This window comes from Cervus elaphus, chromosome 7 (genome assembly GCF_910594005.1).
Source record: "Cervus elaphus chromosome 7, mCerEla1.1, whole genome shotgun sequence".
NCBI classification, from domain to species: Eukaryota; Metazoa; Chordata; class Mammalia; order Artiodactyla; family Cervidae; genus Cervus; species Cervus elaphus.
The window spans coordinates 32,765,066-32,785,555 of record NC_057821.1 but is presented as its reverse complement, the minus strand read 5'-3'; the positions used below and the strand labels follow the sequence as shown (position 1 = coordinate 32,785,555).

The window sequence follows — 20,490 nt, the reverse complement described above, 5'->3', positions numbered from 1 at the left end:
TGGGCCTTATCCAATTTGTTGGGGGCCCGAGTAGAGCAAAGCGTGGAGGAAGAATGAATTTGCTGTCTTTGCCTGAGCTTGGACATCCCTTGTGTCCTGCCCTCAGACACTGGCAATCCTGGCTCCTGGACCTTCAGACTTGGACCAGGACTTGTGCCATTAACCCCTATCCCCTGATTCTTGAACCCTTTGGATTCAGACTGATACTTGTGCCATCGGCTCCCTTGGTTTTCAGATCTCTGAACTCAGACTGAATCACACCACTGGCTGGTTCTCCAGCTTGTAAATGGCTGACCAGGGATCTTCTTGGCCCCCATAATTGTATAAGCCAATTCCTATGATAAATCTCTCTCTCTCTCTACACACACTCACACAAAGGCTAGGTCTGCTGTGGCTCATCCCTTGTCCTTAGACATGTTTCTACGTGGCTTTTGATTAAGAGCCTGGCAGTCTTTTTCTCCTTAGTCCTGAAACAGAGCAGTTCATTCTGCTCTGCTCTTTGGAGATTCTGAGCTCATCTGTTTAGCGTCCTTCTCTTGAAAGCTGCAAGTGTAGAAGATATCTTGAAGGGGAGACCAGCTCTAGAGTTAAGATGGGCTCCCTTCCTCCAGCAGGAGTTTTCCTCCTTGATACGTGGAATGTAGGCGACTTCATTCTGCTGGTCCAAACCCACTCTCTGCTTCCTTCACACAACCCCAGACTCAACAGATGTCTCCTGGGGAAACCAGCCACATTGCTGCTCCTCAAATTTTCAACCTGTCATGCCAGCTGTGCACGAAACTTCCCTGGTTTCTTTCCTCCAGCAGAGACCCACTGTACAGGCTAAACCGAATCATCTGGTCTGTATTGGTCTCACAGCTCTCTGGTATCTAAAAAAACATGCTTTTGTCATTTTTTCAGGTTTTCTGATGCTGCCCAGAAACATTGCGCAGCCGTGACCTATTTCATTTCTACTCGAAAGTGGAAGACGGCTTGTGGATAACATCTTAATGTATTTAGGGTGGGAGCTCAAGAAGTGGTCCTTGAATTTCTGTCCTAGTAGCTACTTGACCTTGGCAAATTCACTTAACATCTCTTAGGGATGATAATGGCTACTTCTTTGGATTCTCACATGGATCAAGAGAAATAATATTTATCCAAAACACTTTTAAGGAAAAAACGTGCCTGAAATAAAAGGCAGTCTTTTTAAAATGCATTTATACATTCATTCAAAGACATTTATTGAATACTTAATACTTTCCAGACATTCTGCTAGGAGCAGGTGGGGGAAAATGAATGAGTTGGACTTGGAAACATGGTCTCACAAGAAGTTCACAATTCTAGTGGGGAAAGTGATTATGCAATAATTCAGTAACAGAACTGTATCACACAGTTATAGACATAAGCATAAGATAAAATGACCTAGAGAAAGGAATAATTTATTATACTCTGCAAAGATAGAGACTTCCTAATGAAAGACTTGCCAGAGAATGTGAGGTTTTAACTGAGTTCTTATGTTCACTAATAGTTTACAGAAAGAAAAAGAATATATCTCACTTGGCTCTTGTGTTGTTGCCTCTTATAAAGTCATTACTCAAAAGCAGTTAGAAGATTATATAATAATTGATTTAAACTAATTTTAAGCAATGATTTTTAAAATGTCAAGTCTATCAGTCCATACAGAAATTGAGTGCAGTGCAAATGTTAAGATTTTAAAACAGTGGAAAGGACTGTGGAAATGAGACTATCATCTTCCGTTAGTTCCAGAGCATACTGGCAATATTGATTGCAGTTGCATTGAGAGGCTTTGCGTATTAAAGAATATTTTGTTATCCAAAATCGCTTGAAATAAATGATTCCCAGAAAGACATCTCTTCAAAAAAAATTTTTTAAGCTATATCATGAAACTGTCAATGAAATATAGTAGTCTACCTCACAGCAAATTTGAAAAATATGTGAAATTCCCTTGCTGAAATGTCTAATGCTGTTTAAGAATTCTTTGCCCTTAAGCAATTCTTCATATTGCACAAGAATATGCCTTGTATTCTTATGAAGAAAAATGACAGTCATTACCAGAAACAACAAACAGCAAATGCTGTTAATTTGCCTGAGATTGTGTTTTACAAGAAAACATTTAAATGTGCGTGGTTCTTATGTTGAAGTCTTCTAAATGTTTTTAAAGTAAATAATAAATATTAATATTTTGTTCACAGAGGCATTAGGTAAGCAAAATATCATAATTATTAATAATCTAATATATCATATCAATAACTGTTAAAAATAAAAACCATCATATTTCTGACCTGATATAAAACATCCATGACATCAGGGTTGTACGTTCATATAGAATGCTGTGGCTGAAATTAATTTCACACAGTTTATAAAACTCAACTAATTTTGGTTTCTCTGATTTTCTCCAGAATCAACAAGTCATAAATGTGTATCAGTGTGAAATAGGTGAAAAATTCCTTTGCAGATGCTTGAAACATTTATGAATTTAGCTGACTTTTATACTCACTATTTTACTCTATGCAGTTAGTTCTGTATCAGTAGTTTCTTTTTTTGATTAGATTCACGATGTATAACTTCTGCTTTTTTAAAAAACGTTTATATGGAAGAACATTATCTGCATAGGAAGATCTCCATGGTATATTAAGGGGAATTATTGGGCTCTGAGCTTATTTTGTGAAATATATTATGTGAATGTGGAAAAGAAGTCTAGGGCAGATACTAGTTGCACAGAATAAATCACCTGGGGAAACTTTCAAAAACATCCAGTGACCAGACCCCACTTCAGTCTTATTAATTCAGAATCTCTGGGTGGGGATCCCAGAGCATCTACTCCAAAACTCCCCAGGTGATCCTAATATACAGCCAAGAAGTTGAGAGGTACTGATTTAGACACACACACACACGCTTGAGGCAGAGCTACCCCATGTGGATTTGGGAAATTGTATATTCTTCTTTTGCTTATCTGTGTTGTCTGCAATAAATATGTACATTTTCTACAATAAACATGTAATTGGATAAATGTAACTTTGAAAAGCAATAAAAATTGGATGGAATGATGGATAAAGGAAGGATGAGAGGAAGCGGGTGGAGAAAGAGAAAAAGGAAGGAGGAAAGAAGGGAGGGAGGGAGGAAAGTTTTTAAATTGAACTTAACCCTGCTTCGACACAACAATGACTCGGGGCAACAGGGAGGCAAAAGACCTGGTGTCCTTCTGCTGTCATCACAAGTGGCTAAAAACGCTTCAGGAGCATAAGAGTGAGTGGAAGAAGGAGCTGTCATCTGCTGAGTATCATGTGTCAGTGCTTTATTTTTTATCCCATTTAATCTCAGTACCTACCCTGCAGGGTTGATACATCGTCCTTCTTTCACAGATGGGAACATTGGCTCTCAGAGAGGTGACATGTTGCACTGAGTCTTGTATTTGAATACTGGGCGAGCCCAAGCCACTTTCCTGCTCAAGCCCAGCTTCTGTAATGAGGAAGAGAAGATAGTTGAATACAAGATAGTTTTCCTTCATTTGTCTGAGAGCAATGACTCTTGTTTCTTTACTTCTGCGGGGAATTGATAGCTGTTCAAAGCTTTTTAGGTGTCACTTCTGCCAAGTCCCACCTCCCATTGCTTACTCTTGGATGACCACAAATGCTTCACTGGGTGGAGCTTGACAAAGGGCTTTGTTAGACAAATTGTCCTGACCTTCTACTGAAGAACAGTTGCTGCCATTTCATAATTATGCCCCAACAATACATTAAAAAACCCACCAGCTTTCTCTGTAAACATGACTGGGCCATGTGTCACTGTGTGCACAATAATTTGGCTTCCAGCTAGCAGGATTTGACAACTGCCAGCAGTAGATGATAAACAACAAAAAGAAAAAGAGGATCTAAGTGGAGAAAGTTACAGAAGCCAGAGAGTCGCGCAAGAGAAAGATATAATTTAGATATGACAGCTCTAATAAGTAAATTAGTCATGTAAAATAGTATGCCTATCAAGTTTTTAAAATGAATGAACCCATGGAACTCCACTCTCATTTTCACATGCTTTCTAATGCCAGTTCTACACACATCTACATTTCACTATTGTGTATTTTTGATTAAAAGAAAATGTTCATGTTTAAAATGAGAGCATTCTAATTTCCTCCTGTGTTCTTCATTGCCTCAAGTTTCCATTAGACAAAATCAAATACAATTAAAATTCACCATATTTATTGGCTTGCTTTTTTACTGGTTGGTAACCCCAAGTAACTTCAGAGCACAGTAAAAGTAAAAGTGGAAGTCGGTCAGTCATGTCTGACTCTTTGTGACCCCATGGACTGTAGCCTGCCAGGCTCCTCTGTCCGTGGAACTCTCCAGGCAAGAATGCTAAAGTGAGTTGCCATTCACTTCTCCAGGGGATCTTCCCTGACCCAGGGATCAAACACAGGGGTAGCCCACATAACATCAAACAATCCCAAATGCTCAAGATAGTGTCTGGTATTTTGGGTGTAAGCATCTTCATTGTAGACATCTTTGCTGCAAGGATTTTTGCTGCATAACACTGGCCATGAGGCAATTTTGTCGCAAAAGGTAAAATGAAAAATAGAAGGGCATTAAAAAGGACATAATGAAACATGAAAAATGAATAACAAAATTTAAAAGACTTTATTCAAATATAAGACATTTGAGTACATTTAAAATGTGTGTTGATTCATGGCAATACCATACAAATAACTGATTTGATTTTGTGGGTTATTCCTAAGCATTTATCTTCCAAGTCTTTTATCCAGAGTAATTATCATATATATATATATGATATATATATATATTTGGCTGGTTGAATTTTTTCTCTCATTCTGAACTGTCCATTTTCATTTTCACTAAAATTTCTTCTTTCTTTAAGAGAGGTGTAAGTTTCCAAACACTAGGATGCATATCTAACTGAGATTTGTATTGTGTTGTGAAAATAGCTACATTATTGTTTGTTCTTTGTTTATTGTCACATGTCCATTGAGAGGCATTCCAAAGTTTTATGAGAAATGTGGGTTCATTCGATTCTGCACCTTTGAGGTTCTCAGCTTCTTTCTCCCCCAAAATAGTGTTTCAAAATAAACAAATTTGGGGGCAAACCATTAACATCTGCCTGTTCAATAAAGCTGTCAATGCATTTCAACTAGTTGAAACCAAACTGTCAAACCAAACTGTTAATCACTTATTTATTTAATCTTTTATGGCAAAATTGACCTCTGGCAAATTAGTTACATGGCTAAAATGTTTGCAGCAAAAATGCTTGGGGCAAAGATGTCTACAGCAAAAATCCTTATGGGGAAGGTACCTAGAACCACTTGATAGTGTCCTCAATCAATTGACCTTCCCTCTGAGCACACTTGACATGTGTCTTCCAAGTGGTTTTTCTTGAACAGGATGGAATGAAAGTATGTGTCACTCAGTCATGTCTGACTCTTTGCAACCACATGGACTATAACCCACCAGGCTCCTCTCTGTTCATGGGATTTCCCAGGCAAGAATACTGGAGGGAGTAGCCATTCCCTTCTCCAGAGGATCTTCCTGACCCAGGGATCAAACCCAGGTCTCCTGAACTGCAGGCGGATTCTTTACCATCTAAGCCACCAGGGAAGTCCATGGAATGAACAAGAGAATATTAATAGCTCTGGAGTCAAGTGTTCTGAGTTCGAATGCTTTCGTTGTTTAGTTGCTCAGTCTTGTCCGACTCTTTGTGACCATCATTGACTGCAGCAGGCCAGGCCTCCCTGTCCTTCACTATCTCCCAGAATTTGCTCAAACTCATGTCCTTTGAATTGGTGATGCCATCCAAGTATCTCATCCTCTCTCATCCCCTTCTCCTCCTCCCTTCAATCTTTCCTCGCATTAAGGTCTTTTCCAATGAGTTGGCTCTTCCCATCGAGTGGCCAAAATACTGGAGCTTCAGCTTCAGTATCAGTCCTCCCAATGAATATTCAGAATTGATTTCCTTTAGGATTAACTGGTTTGATGTCCTTCCTGTCCAAGGGACTCTCGATAGTCTTACACAGCACCACAGTTCAAAAACATCAATTCTGCAGCACTCAGCCTTTTTTATGATCCAGCGCTCATATCTGCACATGACTACTGGAAAAGCCATAGCTTTGACTATACTGAACTCTGTCATCAAAGTAATGTCTCTGCTTTTTACAATGGTGCCTAGGTTTGTCATAGCTTTACTTCCAAGGAGCAAGTGTCTTTTAATTTCATGGCTGCAGTCACCATCTGCAGTGATTTTGAAGCCCAAGAAAATAAAGTCTGTCACTGTTTACATTGTTTCCCCATCTATTTGCTATGAAGTGATGGGACAGGATGCCATGATCTTTGTTTCTTGAATGCTGAGTTTTAAGTCAGCTTTTTCACTCTCCTCTTTCACCTTCTTCAAGAAGCTCTTTAGTTCCTCTTCATTTTCTGTCATTAGTGTGATATCATCTGCATATCTGAGGTTATTGATATTTCTCCTGGCAGCTGATTGATTCCAGCTTGTGATTCATCCAGCCATGCACTTAGTATGATATACTCTGTATATAAGTTAAATAAGCAGGTGACAATATACAGCCTTGACGTATTCCTTTCCCAATTTTGAAGCAGTCCATTGTTCCATGTCCAGTTCCAACTGTTGCTTCTTGACCTGCATACAGGTTTTTTAGGAGGCAGGTAAGGTGGTTTAGGATTCCCATCTCTTGAAAAATTTTCCACAGTTTGTTGGAATCCACACAGTCAAAGCCTTTGGTGTAGTCAATGAAGCAGATGTTTTTCTGCAATTCCCTTGCTTTTTCTATTATCCAACAGATGTTGGCAATTTGATCTCTGGTTCCTCTGACTTTTCTAAACTCAGCTTGTACATCTGGAAGTTCTTGGTTCATGTACTGTTGAAGCCTAGCTTGAAGGATTTTGAGCATTACCTTGCTAGCATGTGAAATGAGTGCAATTGTGCAGTAGTTTGAGCATTCTTTGGCGTTGTCCTTCTTTGGGATTGGAATGAAAACTGACTTTTTCCAGTCCTGTGGCCACTGCTGAGTTTTCTAAATTTGCTGGCATATTGAATGCAGTACTTTAACAGCATCCTCTTTTAGAATTTTAAATAGCTCAACTGGAATTCCATCACCTCACCTAGCTTTGTTCATAGTAGTGCTTTTTAAGCCCCACTTGACTTCATTCTCCAAGATGTCTGGCTCTAGGTGAGTGATCATACCATTGTGGTTATCTGGGTCATTAAGACCTTTTTTGTATAGTTATTCTGGAGGACATGGTTTAATATTCTCCAGAATGCTATCATTACTATTTATTGATTATGTGAGCTTGATAAAGTTGTCTAGTTGCTGTGAGGCTTAGTGTCTGTATTTTCAAAGTTGGGATAAAATGTTCCCCATGTTCCTCTTAGGAAGGTTTCAAGAGTGAGTACATATCAAGTGCCTGACCTAGTACTTAATACAGGGTAGGCTCTTAACAAATTTTAGCTCATACCCATACTTGATTATCATTAACATTGCCTCCAACCCACTCCAGCCTGTAGAATATTATTATCATCATGTTGATTCTCTCTGAATATTATACCATGTCTTCCAGGAACCTACATGCTCACTGGAATTGGGGACAATGCCCAGTCTTTTATAAAGATCCCATAAGCATGAACTCCAATGATGGACAGTAACCAAAGTTCTTGACTAACCAGTCTTTCAACCAGGTGTAATTTGGGTGTATGACTAGGACAGGTTTATCAATATCAGTTGGCTATTGATACACTGTGTTTAGAAAACCTGGTGATGGCTATTACATTTTTTAGTTCTAGCCAGATATTTTCCAATATTCATTAAAAGCATAGAATTTTAAACCGTTGAAATCAATACACACTATGAAGCAACATTTGAAAATATACATTCTGCTAAGACAGAGCATTACTTAAGAAAGGCTGTTGATCTCTTATTTGTAAACACACAAGTCCAGGCTACGCTTCAGGAAAGTGTCATGTGGCCCATCTGTAGATAAGACCATATCAGTTTTGAAAATGCATTTTTTTCCAATAAAACTTTATTTACAAAAACAAGCAACAAGCTGGATTTGGTTCATGAGCCATACTTGACTGACCCCTTCAACCCTCCACCAGTCCTAGATTATCTGTTTGTTTACAAAATATTTCTCCAAAAGGATTCAATATTATTGTTTTTTCTACTAAATCTTAATTATGTTCAAGTTTACCCTCCCTTAGTTTGCACCCAGAGCACCATGATGAGAATTTGGGATCTTTCTAAAGCTCCAAGCCACAGAAAATCTCTTGGTTTACTACCATAGGTGCTTGTCAAGTCCATTGTGCAGAATTCTGCGTTGTTAAAAAAATGTCTGATGCTTTCTTGGATGGGATCCAAGACAAACATGCCTTAGAGTCTGTTGCCCCCCGAGTCTCACAGTCTTCCAGATGCAATATGTTGTTTTGCAGTCTTGGAGATAATTCTTGAAATATCTGTCACCTGAAAATATTCCCTGATCTATCATATAAAGCAGTGTGTGCCTTGAGGAGATCATTCCTTATTCATCTCAGCAGCCTTTGCAGATCAGAGTATACAGTACTGTGAATTCAGTAGGCGCTGAGTAACTGTGGGTTGATACTGAACGAATTAGAGCAAGTATGTTTCAGGGAGGGAAAAATTAATGGACTGAAGAAATACTTTACTTCTCACATTTTGATTTTTAGAAGTGATTCTCATCGCCTTACTGTAGCTGAGAGCCAGTCCTGAGCACTAGCTGATCTCTTTCATGGCTGGGATAATTTCTACCAGTTAGAAAGCTTGTTAACTATGTGTGGAGCTTTGGATAGAGTTGTGCATATTTCAAGTCAAATTTCTCCTAAATATTCTTGCCTGTGAATATTTCTCCCCCAATTCCTTCTTCAGTTTCAAACACTTCAAAATATTAATACCAACAGAGTTTAAATCAAGCTGCAAAACCATAGACTATAAACTAGCATTTGGAAAAGACAGGCTTCTCCATTTAGGTGTAAAAATAATGGAATCATTAAATAACATTCCAAATGGGAGTCATCACCTGTTGTAAGTTAGATCACTTTAAGATGTTTGCCAAAAAAAAAAAAGTTTGCCAAACATCTCATTTAGTGGACTAGTCAAGAGGTAAATTAGATACATTGCTAATTACTATGTTATCCTATAGCTGGAAAAAATAAAAGCCACAAGTGAGGGAACCGTTACTGCCTGTTGAATTAAAGGGAAAATCTAAAAAGCTGTGATATTGAATGCCAGTAGAGTTTCAGTAAAACTGGCATTCTCGGGCACTGCTGACAGCAATAAAAATGATACATTTCTGGAAAGCAATTTGGGAAGCCACAAAAAGAGTTCCTAGCTTCTGATCCAGACTTCTGGGATTTTATCCTGAGAAACTTATCCAAACATGAAGAAAAGTGATCTGCATGAACATGTCCACTGCAGTGTGATTCATACTGAAAGGAAATGAGAAGTGACAATAACGCAATGTTGAAGGAAGTCACAGGCTATCTCCTCTGCGGAATGACAATTTTTAGAACAATTATGGAACGCATAGCAATATCCAAAAAATGCTTGGAGAATGTTGAATTAGAAAAAAAAATTGTAGGGACTTCCCTGGCAATCCAGTGGCTAAGACTTAGCACTTCCACTGCAGGGGGCACAGGTTCGATCCCTTATTGGGGGAATTAAGATCTCACATGTGGCAAGGTGCAGCCAAAAAAGAAAAGAAAATTGTAAAATATGAAGTCTCATTGTGGTATAGCAACAGCTATGTAACAAGGGCACATATTCCAAAAAGAGTAGCCATAGATACGCCAAAAGTAGTGACAGTTGCTTTGTTAGAAATATAGCACTATGAGAATGTAGACAATTTATAAGTATTTTCTATTTCTTGAATACCTATTGTGGTTGCAGTTAATAAATTAAAAATACGAAATGAGATCTTCAGAGACGAAAATTATAGTTTCCTATTTCTCCTTCCAGTAAGTAATAAACTTAGGTGTCAGTAAGATCTTCCTTAAATTCAACCCATATTTCCCATGCTGTCACTTCAGTATATATATATATATTTGTTTGAATTAAGATTTCCATCCTCTGTATTTGTTATTTTAGTCAAGGGCACTGTAGTTCCATGGTTAAATTGTTTCAGTTATTTCTACTTCCTTGAGGTTACTTATACATGTATTTGGAAAAGGAAGTTTAGACCATAAATGTATATGTGTGTGTGTGTGAATACTGAGTCCCTCAGTCATGTCCAATTCTTTGTGACCCAGTGGAGCCTGCCTGGCTCCTCCGACCATGGAATTTTCCAGGCAAGAATACTGGAGAGGATTGCCATTTCCTTCTCCACGGGATCTTCCCAACCCAGGGCTCAAATCCACATCTCTTTCTTGGCTGGTGGGTTCTTTACCACTGCACCGTCTGGAAAGTCCACATACATGTATGTTTAATCTAATGAAAGACTTTCATTTTAAAATCTTATTCAACCATCAGCTGGTTTAGCTGCAGTCGAATGGCTGTTCATTGTAATTCTAAAATTACGTGGTTGTTCTCTACTCTCTTTCAGGGCTTATTATTCTAAAGAGGAAATTACAAAATAGTTCCCTTCAAGAGTAAACCAGGGGCATGGTCTTTTTTGTACTGGAGTGCCCTTTCTAGTTCCAAGAAAAAGAAACTGATGTTACTTCAGCTTTCCTCATGTGAATTTAAAAAATTCAAACTTTTATGGTTGTACACAAGAATGTCACCAAGCTCCCTCTTGCCTTTTGAGTTGTGAAAACTTGAGCTATGTTTGAACAAAACTCAAATATCTAAGACACATCCTTTGGGGACCTATCCCAATAGTGGCATTTGCTATGTTGTCCATGGATATCTCTTCTGCTCTGCAGAAAAATGTATCTGACAATGATGGTTCAAGATGTGTTCTTCAGTTGTCACATGTGCACTTACATTGTATAATTAAGAACCCAGGATCAAGTACTAGTTCTTTCACTTACTACCAATAGATGTATTGTTGTTCAGTTCCTCAGTCATGTCCAAATCTTTGCGACCCCATGGACTATGGCCCACCAGGCTTCTCTGTCCACAGAATTTCCCAGGCAAGAATACTGGAGTGAGTTGCCATTTCCTTGTCCAGAGGATCTTTCTGACCCAGGGATCGAACCCATGTATCTTGCTTGGGAGGCAGGTTCTTTACCACTGAGCTACCTGGAAAGCCAAATAGATGTACACTCTTTATCAAACAAAACAAAAAGCTCTCATTTCCCCTCTCTCGTTAGTCAAAATGAATAGGTTACCTAAGGAAAACAAAGATTACCTAAGGAGGGTGATTTTTTTTTAAGTGTGATAATAGGTTTTGGTGCTTTTTTTTAAAAGTTTATGATGAAGTGTTCTATGATATAAAATGTATTATGTAAATCCTATGTTATATTAGTGTGTGTATCCAAGACGTGAATAAAAAGATGATGGTTATACAATCAATTGTCAGGGACGTATGCTGGTTCAGCCTCACTGTGAAACAGCCACAAGTCTTAAACATCTTAACAATTGCTGGCTATGAGTCTGTGGGGTCATAGAAATTGTATGGTCGGTTGTTTTGTTTTTGACTGAGGTGAATCTTTGATGCTGCATGCGGGCTTTCTCTACTTGTGATGAACAAGGGCTACTGTTCATTGCAGTATGTGGGCTTCTCATTGCAGTGGCTGCTCTTGTTGCAGAGTACGGGCGCTGGGGCTCGCGGGCTTCAGTGGTTGGAGTGCAGGGGCTCAATAGCTGCAGCTCCTTAGCTCTAGTGTGGATTCAGTAGTTGTGATGCACAGGCTTAATTGCTCCGCAGCATGTGGGATCTTTCCGGTGCAGGGATCAAACCTGTGTTCCCTGTATTGGCAGGTGGACTCTCAACCACTGGGCCACCAGGAAGGCCCTGAAGGGTGTTTATCTCATTTCTTTCTTGAATGGTATTTATAAAGTCATAAGAACACTTAGCCTAGAGAATCTCAACTATCACCCAGTGAATAGATATTAAGTATATTAACATCTTGATCCCCTTAGCTCTCAGGGCAGCCAGGCAGGGCCTGGGGATGTGCTGGAGGCCCCAGAAAGACCCCTTTCTGTTGAGAGCTGGCTTATCTGTTCATGCAAGTGTGCAGGATAAATACAATCATTTTCTATGTGTGCATATCAGGAAAAGAGTCGGGAAGCCTGTGATAGAGCGTGGTCTCATTTGAGATCATTTGTGCATTTAAGTGTATACTTCTGTGACTTGGCTTGACTCTGGAGCAACAAAGTAGGGACAGCTAGAAGGGAAACTAATACAAATTATTTATTCTTTTCTGCACAAATACTGCTGCTTTTTCTAAATGTGGGGTGTCCAAGGACTGGAACACCCGTTAAGAAGCAGCAAGTTTCCTGGAAATGTCTGAATCTGCCTGGAGGCATCATAAAACGACCTTAGATCTATGACCTAGAGCTAGACGAGACAAGAAGGAAAAGTCGAATCTACACCAATTTCATTTAGGAAACGTGGAACTTTTTCAGGAGAAAATTAAGCTAATCAAATAATAAAACAATCTCAATGGACTTGCCCAACTGAACCAGGCTCGACACTGTGTAAAGCGTCCCTTGGTCTCATTGGACTTGGGATGTGAGTGGATCCCATATAGACAACAAAACTCAGGCACTAACTTACGTAACCTTCACAGTGTCCAGCATGTAATCAAAGATTCTCAGGCAAAGAAGCAAGAGAATGTGACCCAAAAAGCAGTAATCAAAAGAAAAGTGTGTGTGTGTGTGTGTGTGTGTATCACAAGTGCATCTAAGCAAAACAAAAACAACAAAAAAGCAAGCAAATGATAAATCTCATATTTAGCATCAAGCTATCCTTTGAGGGAAAGGCAGCAAGATGGGATAAGAAAGAAACGTGAAGGTAGATATATTTACTGGTTGTATTCTGGCCCTGGGTTGGCTTATGTCCATCGTTTTCTTAAATAAGCAATGCTGTGACTGGATCAATGATGGTGGTATGTACTCAACCAGAAGTTATGATTAACCTGATTCTATGCACTTGAAGCCCAGTGAGGAAAGTAAAACAGTAGGAAAAGAAAATGACGCAGGATGTAAGAAGGGTCTAGGGCAGGAAATGATATAACTTTCTAGAAAATAAAAAGGGCCAATCTGATTGATACATTGAAAATCAACAAGATATATCTCTCAAAGTACATTCTCATTGACCCGTCCTACAGAAGGATGTGTTTAAACAAGAATTCAGTTCAGTTAAACAAGAATGCTCATTTATGAAATCATGATGTGAAATACAACAGTCATAAGATCTGGAATGCTTAGCCCATTTATAGCAGGGGTGGGAAGGGGGAGGAAAGAACATATAGCAGCACTCATTATCTGTCAGTTCACATCCCCTTTATAACTATAAAGTTCTGTACAAGGCAGTAGATATTAGTATTTGCTCTTCATCTGGAGAAATCACATAGAACAAGAATGATATTGTGAAAGAACCCTTAAATGAGAGTCCTAGCTCTGCTGAGTGATATTAAGCAAATTGTTCTCACTCAGTTATTGTTATCTGTAATAACTGCACTTGGAATATTGGCACTTTCCAAATTGAGTTCCACAGAAGACTAACATTCCTTGAGACATTAACAGGAGCTTAATGTGAAAGACTTCTGTAGTCAAGTACATTTGGGAAGTGCTGGATTCTATATTTCCTCTTATAGAAAACCGTCAGGCACAGTAGCATATTAATTACTCTGAGAAGTTCTACAGTGACATAACCAATGAAATTTCATTTATTTGCATTGTTTCTGAAACTTATTTGCCTATGAAACATTCTTTTATCACCATCTTTTGCAACAGGACTTAAAAACTAGTCAGGACTTCTCAGGTTCTTTTCAGTGCTAAAACTAGATTCTTTCTGAAATCTATACAGTATAAATGGTAGAGCTGGATTTAAACGTAAGAGTGAGACATAAATGATAAGCTCGGTTAAACCAATGAAAGGGGAAGTGTGTATATAAACACAGCAGTGTCATAGTTGATGGAGTGAACAGTTACAACGGTACCATGGCTTATGTGGGGGTAGTCTCCATATTCTTTCTGAGTTTGGTTATTTGCAGAGTTAAAATACAGGACTTGAGAACTTTTATTGACCAAAATTCTCCTGGAATCTCCCAGAATTCGTTTCACAAATTTTGAGTGTCTACTATGTGTCAGGCATTGTTCTAGACACCAGCATGATAGATGGCACCAGTGTGTGTCAGAATCACTTGTAAAACCATAATTCAAAAAGACACATAATCCCCAATGTCCACTGAGCACTATTAGAATAGTTAGGACATTGAAGCAACCTAAATGTCCCTTGACAGATGAATGCATAAAGATGTGGTACATATATACAAAGAAATATTATCCAACCATAAAGAGGAACAAAATTGGGTCATTTGAAGAGACATGGATCATTTGCAGAGACCTAGAGACTGTCCTACGGAGTAAAGTAAGTCAGGAAGAGAAAAACAAATATCACATATTAATGCATATATGTGGAATCAAGCAAAATGATATAGACGATCTTATTTGCAAAGCAGAAATAGAGACACAGACCTAGAGAACAAATGTCTGGATACCAAGGGGAATTGGGGGAATGGAAGGAATTGGAAGATTGGGATTGGCATATATACACTGTTGATACTATATAAAATAAATAACTAATGAGAACCTACTATATAGCCCAGGAAAATACAGAATGCTCTGTGGTGACCTAAATGAGAAGGAAATCCAAGAAAGAGGGATATATGTACATGTACAGCTGCTTCACTTTGCTGTACAGTAGAAACGAACACAATATTGTAAAGCAGCTATACTCCAATGAAAATTAATTAAAAAATAAAAAGAATCACTTGTGCCCATAGTTCAATTGGAGGAAGAGCAATTCAGCTAGTCGCCAGCAGATGGCAGCAGTAGTCAGCTGTTTAAGCAGTATATTGGCTTTAGGAATAAATGGAAATAACCACCTTCTAAATAATAATTAACCACCTTCTTAACCCAGCCTGTAAATCAGAACTTCTCTGTGGTGTTGATGTGTGACCTTGGGACAGTCATTTAACCTCTCCGGGGTGAAGTTTCCTTATATGAATAAGAGAGTGAGTGAAGAAATGTTCTGAGGATTGGATGAGATTTGAATTGCTCAGCATGGAGGAAGTGTGAGGGGAAAAACACTGACTGAAATTGCCCACCCTGGCCAAGCATCACAGTAACCCTTTGCGTGAGTTATTTTATAACAGGAGGCCCCGGTAAGGAACGTGGAACTAACAAGCCATCACCAGCCGGAAGAACTCAGGAAAGGACAAAAGGAAATGCCATGTGTCCTACAACCTCCTAGAATCCTTCTCGCAGGAAATCATCTTGGCTGAGCAACGCATGTGCCACCAGGAAGGACCCTGAGTCAGAATGATTAATCAGAGACAACCCAGAAACTATTAACAATCCCATCACCGTAAAATCCGAGACTGTAAGCCTCTTGCCAGAGCAGTCCTCCTGGGTTCCCTTACCCTCCTGCTCTCCACCTGGGCGCCCGATCCCAGTAAAGCCTCTTGCTTTGTCAGCACGTGTGTCTCCTAGGACAAATTATTTCCGAATGTCAGACAAGAGCCCACTTTCAGGCCCTGGGAAGTGTCCCCCACTTCCTGCAACAGTTCAGTCGCTCAGTCGTATCCGACTCTTTGCGACCCCATGGACTGCAGCACACCAGGCTTCCCTGTCCATCACCAACTCCTAGAGCTTACTCACACTCATGTCCATTGAGTCAGTGATGCCATCCAACCATCTCATCCTCTGTCGTCCCCTTCTCCTCCCGCCTTCAATCTTTCCCAGCATCAGGGTCTTTTCAGATGAGTCAGTTCTTCACATCAGGTGGCCAAAGTAATGGAGTTTCAGCTTCAGCATCAGCCCTTCCAATGAATATTCAGGACTGATTTCCTTTAGAATGGACTGGTTGCAGCTCCTTTCAGTACAAGGGACTCAAGAGCCTTCTCCAACACCACAGTTCAAAAGCATCAATTCTCCAGCACTCAGCTTTCTTTATAGTACAACTCTCACATCCATACGTGACCACTGGAAAAAACCATAGCTTTGACTAGATGGACCTTTGTTAGCAAAGTAATGTCACTGCTTTTTAATACACCGTCTAGGTTGGTCATAGCTTTTCTGCCAAGGAGCAAGCGTCTTTTAATTTCATGGCTGCAATCACCATCTGCAGTGATTTTGGAGCCCACGAAAATAAAATCTCTCACTGCTTCCATTGTTTCCCCACCTATTTGCCATGATGGAACCGGATTCCTGATCTTATTTTTCTGAATGTTGAGTTTTAACGTCCTGCAACAGAAGGATTCATAAAAGTATTTATTCAGTATGGTCTATAATGTTTTCACACCACTTGACAAAATGCTGACTTATAAAATCAGATGGTTAAAAGAAGTATTTCTCCATAGAGCGATAATAATATTAACAACAGAGAAATCTTAACAATGGAGAAATAGGAGATATAAATAACTAAAGATGTAATGGGGGGTGGTGCAATATACACTTAAAGTAATCATTTGAAAGAAAGCCAGAAAGTGGGCAGTTACTCTAAAAGTCATCTGCGAGAAAAGCTGCACTGGGTTTTTGTTGCTGCGTGAGGGCTTTCTCTACTTCCACTGTGCAGGCTTCTCACTGCAGTGGCTTCTCTTGTTGCAGAGCATGGGCTCTAGGGCGCTTGGACTGAGCTCACAGGCCCAGTAGTTGTGGCACAGGGGCCCAGCTGGCCCGAGTCATGTGAAATCTTCCCCGGGCCAGGGATCAAACCCGTGTCCCCTGCACTGGCAGGCAGATTCTTCTCCACTTGACCACCAGGGAAGTCCGGGCAGATTTTGTAATTGCTGCTTTTCTCATAAAGAACTTTTAGAGTTTCTTGGTTGTCTGATAACTCCCTAGGTGTAAGAACTCAAGACTGCGTGAGGCTGCGTGTATGTTCAGTCGTGTCTGACACTTTGCCGCCCTACAACTGTAGCCCACCAGGTTCCTCTGTCTATGGGATTTTCCAGGCAAGAATACTGGAGTGGGTTGCCATTTCCTCCTCCAGAACTCAAAGGAGCTGTGAATTACTTGTAGATTTCCTATTTATCTGAGGAGGCAGGAGGTAGTTGGCTTGCTAATGGAGCTCTTACCTAGATAGCCAAGGGAACCCCAGGGCTATTAGAAAGTGAACAGTTTGACTTAAGCTTATTGTTTCCTGGACAAAGGAGACAATTGTTTCAAGACCTCCAGACCTCTGGAATGACTCAGTTAGAAGGAGCAGGAATTCAGAATTGAAAAGCCTCAGAGTCAGCTTACTGCACTTCTAGAAAAGATGTGGGGGAGAAAAACTGGGGAATGAAGTCGGGTTTGAAGGGTGTGTAGGAGGGGATCCTTTTATATGCTTTTGAGAACTGCTTAAACAGCAAATGTTCCCCCAAACAGGAACAGCTATTTCTAGAGATAATCCAGATAGGCAAAGAGAGGTGTTTATTGAATGAATTCATCCATATGGAAATGATTAAGATGCTACAGAGAGAGATGATTTCCTTACAATCTCAAGAGTTCAATTAAAGAGGCAAACTGTATTTCTCCTTGCAACCCAAAATGTCCCATAATTTTTCTCACAGCAAGATTATTTTGGGAGGGAGATCTCAGCCTGAACTGATGAGCCACTGAGCAACAATAGTCTCATTTTTATGAAAATTCACATGATGAAGCTGAACAAGGGGAAAATAGAATATAAACAATGCTGATGAAATATGTCAAGGGCTTAGCATCATTAAGGGGCAGTTATTAGTACTGGTATTATCCTTTTTTTAAAGCAGACTTTATTATTTTTTTTATAACAGTGTTAGATTCACAGCAAAATTCCGTGGAAGGCACAGAGATTTCCCACATACTCCCTGCCCCCACATCTGCACAACCCTTCCCATTATCGATGTCCAACACCGGAGTGGTAATTTGTTACAATTGATCACAGACCACCACAGACACATTATTGTCACCCAAGGTAACATGGTTTACCTTAGGGTTCACTTTCGGTGCTGTGCATTCTAAGGGTTTGGACAAATACATGATGAAATGTATCTACCATTATAGTATCAAACAGCCTAAAAATCTTTCGAACTCTTATGCATCTCTTGTTGTTGTTGAGTGGCTAAGTCTAACTCTACAACCCATGGACTGTAGACCTCCAGGCTCCTCTGTCCATGAGGTTTTCCAGGCAAGGATCCTGGAGCGGGTTGCCATTTCCTTCTCCAGGGCATCTTCCCAACCTCGCTCCTCTCAAACTCCTGGCCACCATTGAGTTCTACTGTCTCCACAGGGTTGCCTTTTCCAGAATGTCATAATGTTGAAAATATATAATATGTAGCCTTTTCTGATTGGCTTCTTTCATTTGGTAATACACATTTAAGATTGCTCTGTGTTTCTTATGACTTGTTAACTCATTTCTTTTTAGTGCTGAATTCCATCATCCAGATGTGGTAGTTTATTTATCCATTCACGTACTGAAGGACATCTTGGTGGCTAGATTTTTTTTTTTTTTTTGGCTGTGCCACAGAGCATGTGGAATATTTCCTGACCATTGAACCTGTGCCCAGAGTACAGAGTCTTAACCACCAGGGAAGTCCATTAGATTTTTTTAATTAAAAGAATTTGAAAAAAAAAAAAGTCGCAAATGATCTTCTAACTTATTTCTTACTTCCAGTTCAAAGACCCCTTCTTGAAACACTTCTTGATATCAAGTTATCTCCAGAAGATATAAGCAAAATAAAGGCCAAGCCTGAGTACATGCATATTAATTGAAAAGAAAAAGAGTATGAAAGATACTCAAATTCGCTGATAAAACCAGTTTGGTATCCTTACTTGACTTTGTGATGGACCAGTATGCCGGGAGGGAGAAGGCAATGGCAGCCCACTCCAGTACTCTTGCCTGGGCAATCCCATGGATGGAGGAGCCTGGTAAGCTACAGTCCATGGGGTCACTAAGAGTCGGACCAACTGAGAGACTTCGCTTTCACTTTTCACTTTCATGCACTGGAGGAGGAAATGGCAACCGACTCCAGTATTCTTGCCTGGAGAATCCCAGGGCCGGGAGCCTGGTGGGCTGCTGTCTAAGGGGTCACACAGAGTCAGACACAACTGACGTGACTTAGCAGCAGCAGCAGTGTGCCGGGAGAGATATCAATCAGATACGCAGATGACACCACCCTAATGTCAGAAAGCAAAGAGGAACTAAAGAGCCTCTTGATGAAAGTGAAAGGGGAGGGTGAAGAAGATGACTTAAAACTCAGCATTCAAAAAATGAAGATCACACTTGATAATATACATGTTTAATCCATGGCTGATTCATGTCAATGTATGGCAAAAACCACTACAATATTGTAATTAGCTTCCAACTAATAAAAGTAAATGAAAAAAAAAAATGAAGATCATGGCATCTTCATCTGTCCTATCACTGCATGACAAATAGATTGGAAAAAAAATGGAAACAGTGACAGACTTAATTTTCTTGGACTCCAAGACCACTGTGGATGGTGATTGCAACCATGAAATTCAAAGACACTTGCTCCTTGGAAGAAAAGCCATAACCTAGACAATGTATTAAAAAGCAGAGACATCACTTTGCCGACAGAAGTCTGTATAGTTAAAACTATGGTTTTTCCAGTAGTGATATATGGGTGTGAGAGTTGGACCATAAAGAAGGCTGAGCACCAAAGAATTGATGCTTTTGAACTGTGGTGTTGGAGAAGACTCTTGAGAGTCCCTTGAACCGCAAGGACATCAAACCAGTAAATCCTAAAGGAAATCAACCCTGAAATATTCTTTGGAAGGACTGATGCTGAAGCTCCAATAGTTTGGCCACCTGATGTGAAGAGCCATCTCATTGGAAAAGACCCTGATGCTGAGAAAGATTGAGGGCAGGAGGAGAAGGAGGTGACAGAGGGTTGAGGTGGTTGGATGGCGTCATCAACTCAATAGACATGATTTGAGTAAACTCCAGGAGATAGTGAAGGACAGGGAAGCCTGGCGTGCTGCAGTCCATGGGGTCCCAAAGAGTCGGACAGGACTGAGCAACTGAAGAAACAACAACAATATGCTAAAGATAAGCTCCCCCCACACACCCCTAAGTTCAGTAAAACAAGGCAAGGTAAGACAAAACAAAAAAAAGTGGAGCCCATCCGTCTGCATCTGCAACAGACTTTGTTAAAATTTCCTCCTAATTATTTTTCTCTAGGTTTAATTCCAGCTTTATTGTGGTAGCGGAATTCTAAAATTACCCCAAATGACCCGTCCCCTTGTACATTCCCTGCCCTGGAGTGTGGAAGCGACCTGAGATATGATGGGACATCACTGCCATTATTAGGGTATGTTATACAGCACAGTTGACTGAAGAAAAGGACACTGTGTTTGGTGGGCTT

General features: G+C 39.9%; 1 long non-coding RNA gene across 1 annotated transcript in view; it reads right to left on the bottom strand.

Moving 5' to 3' along the window:
• LOC122697523 overlaps positions 1–20,490 on the bottom strand; it is a 160,789-nt gene that overhangs the window by 15,812 nt on the left and 124,487 nt on the right. The window contains exon 3 of the long non-coding RNA XR_006342079.1: positions 3,329–3,459. This is a non-coding gene — a long non-coding RNA (uncharacterized LOC122697523). The remainder of the gene's footprint in view (positions 1–3,328; positions 3,460–20,490) is intronic.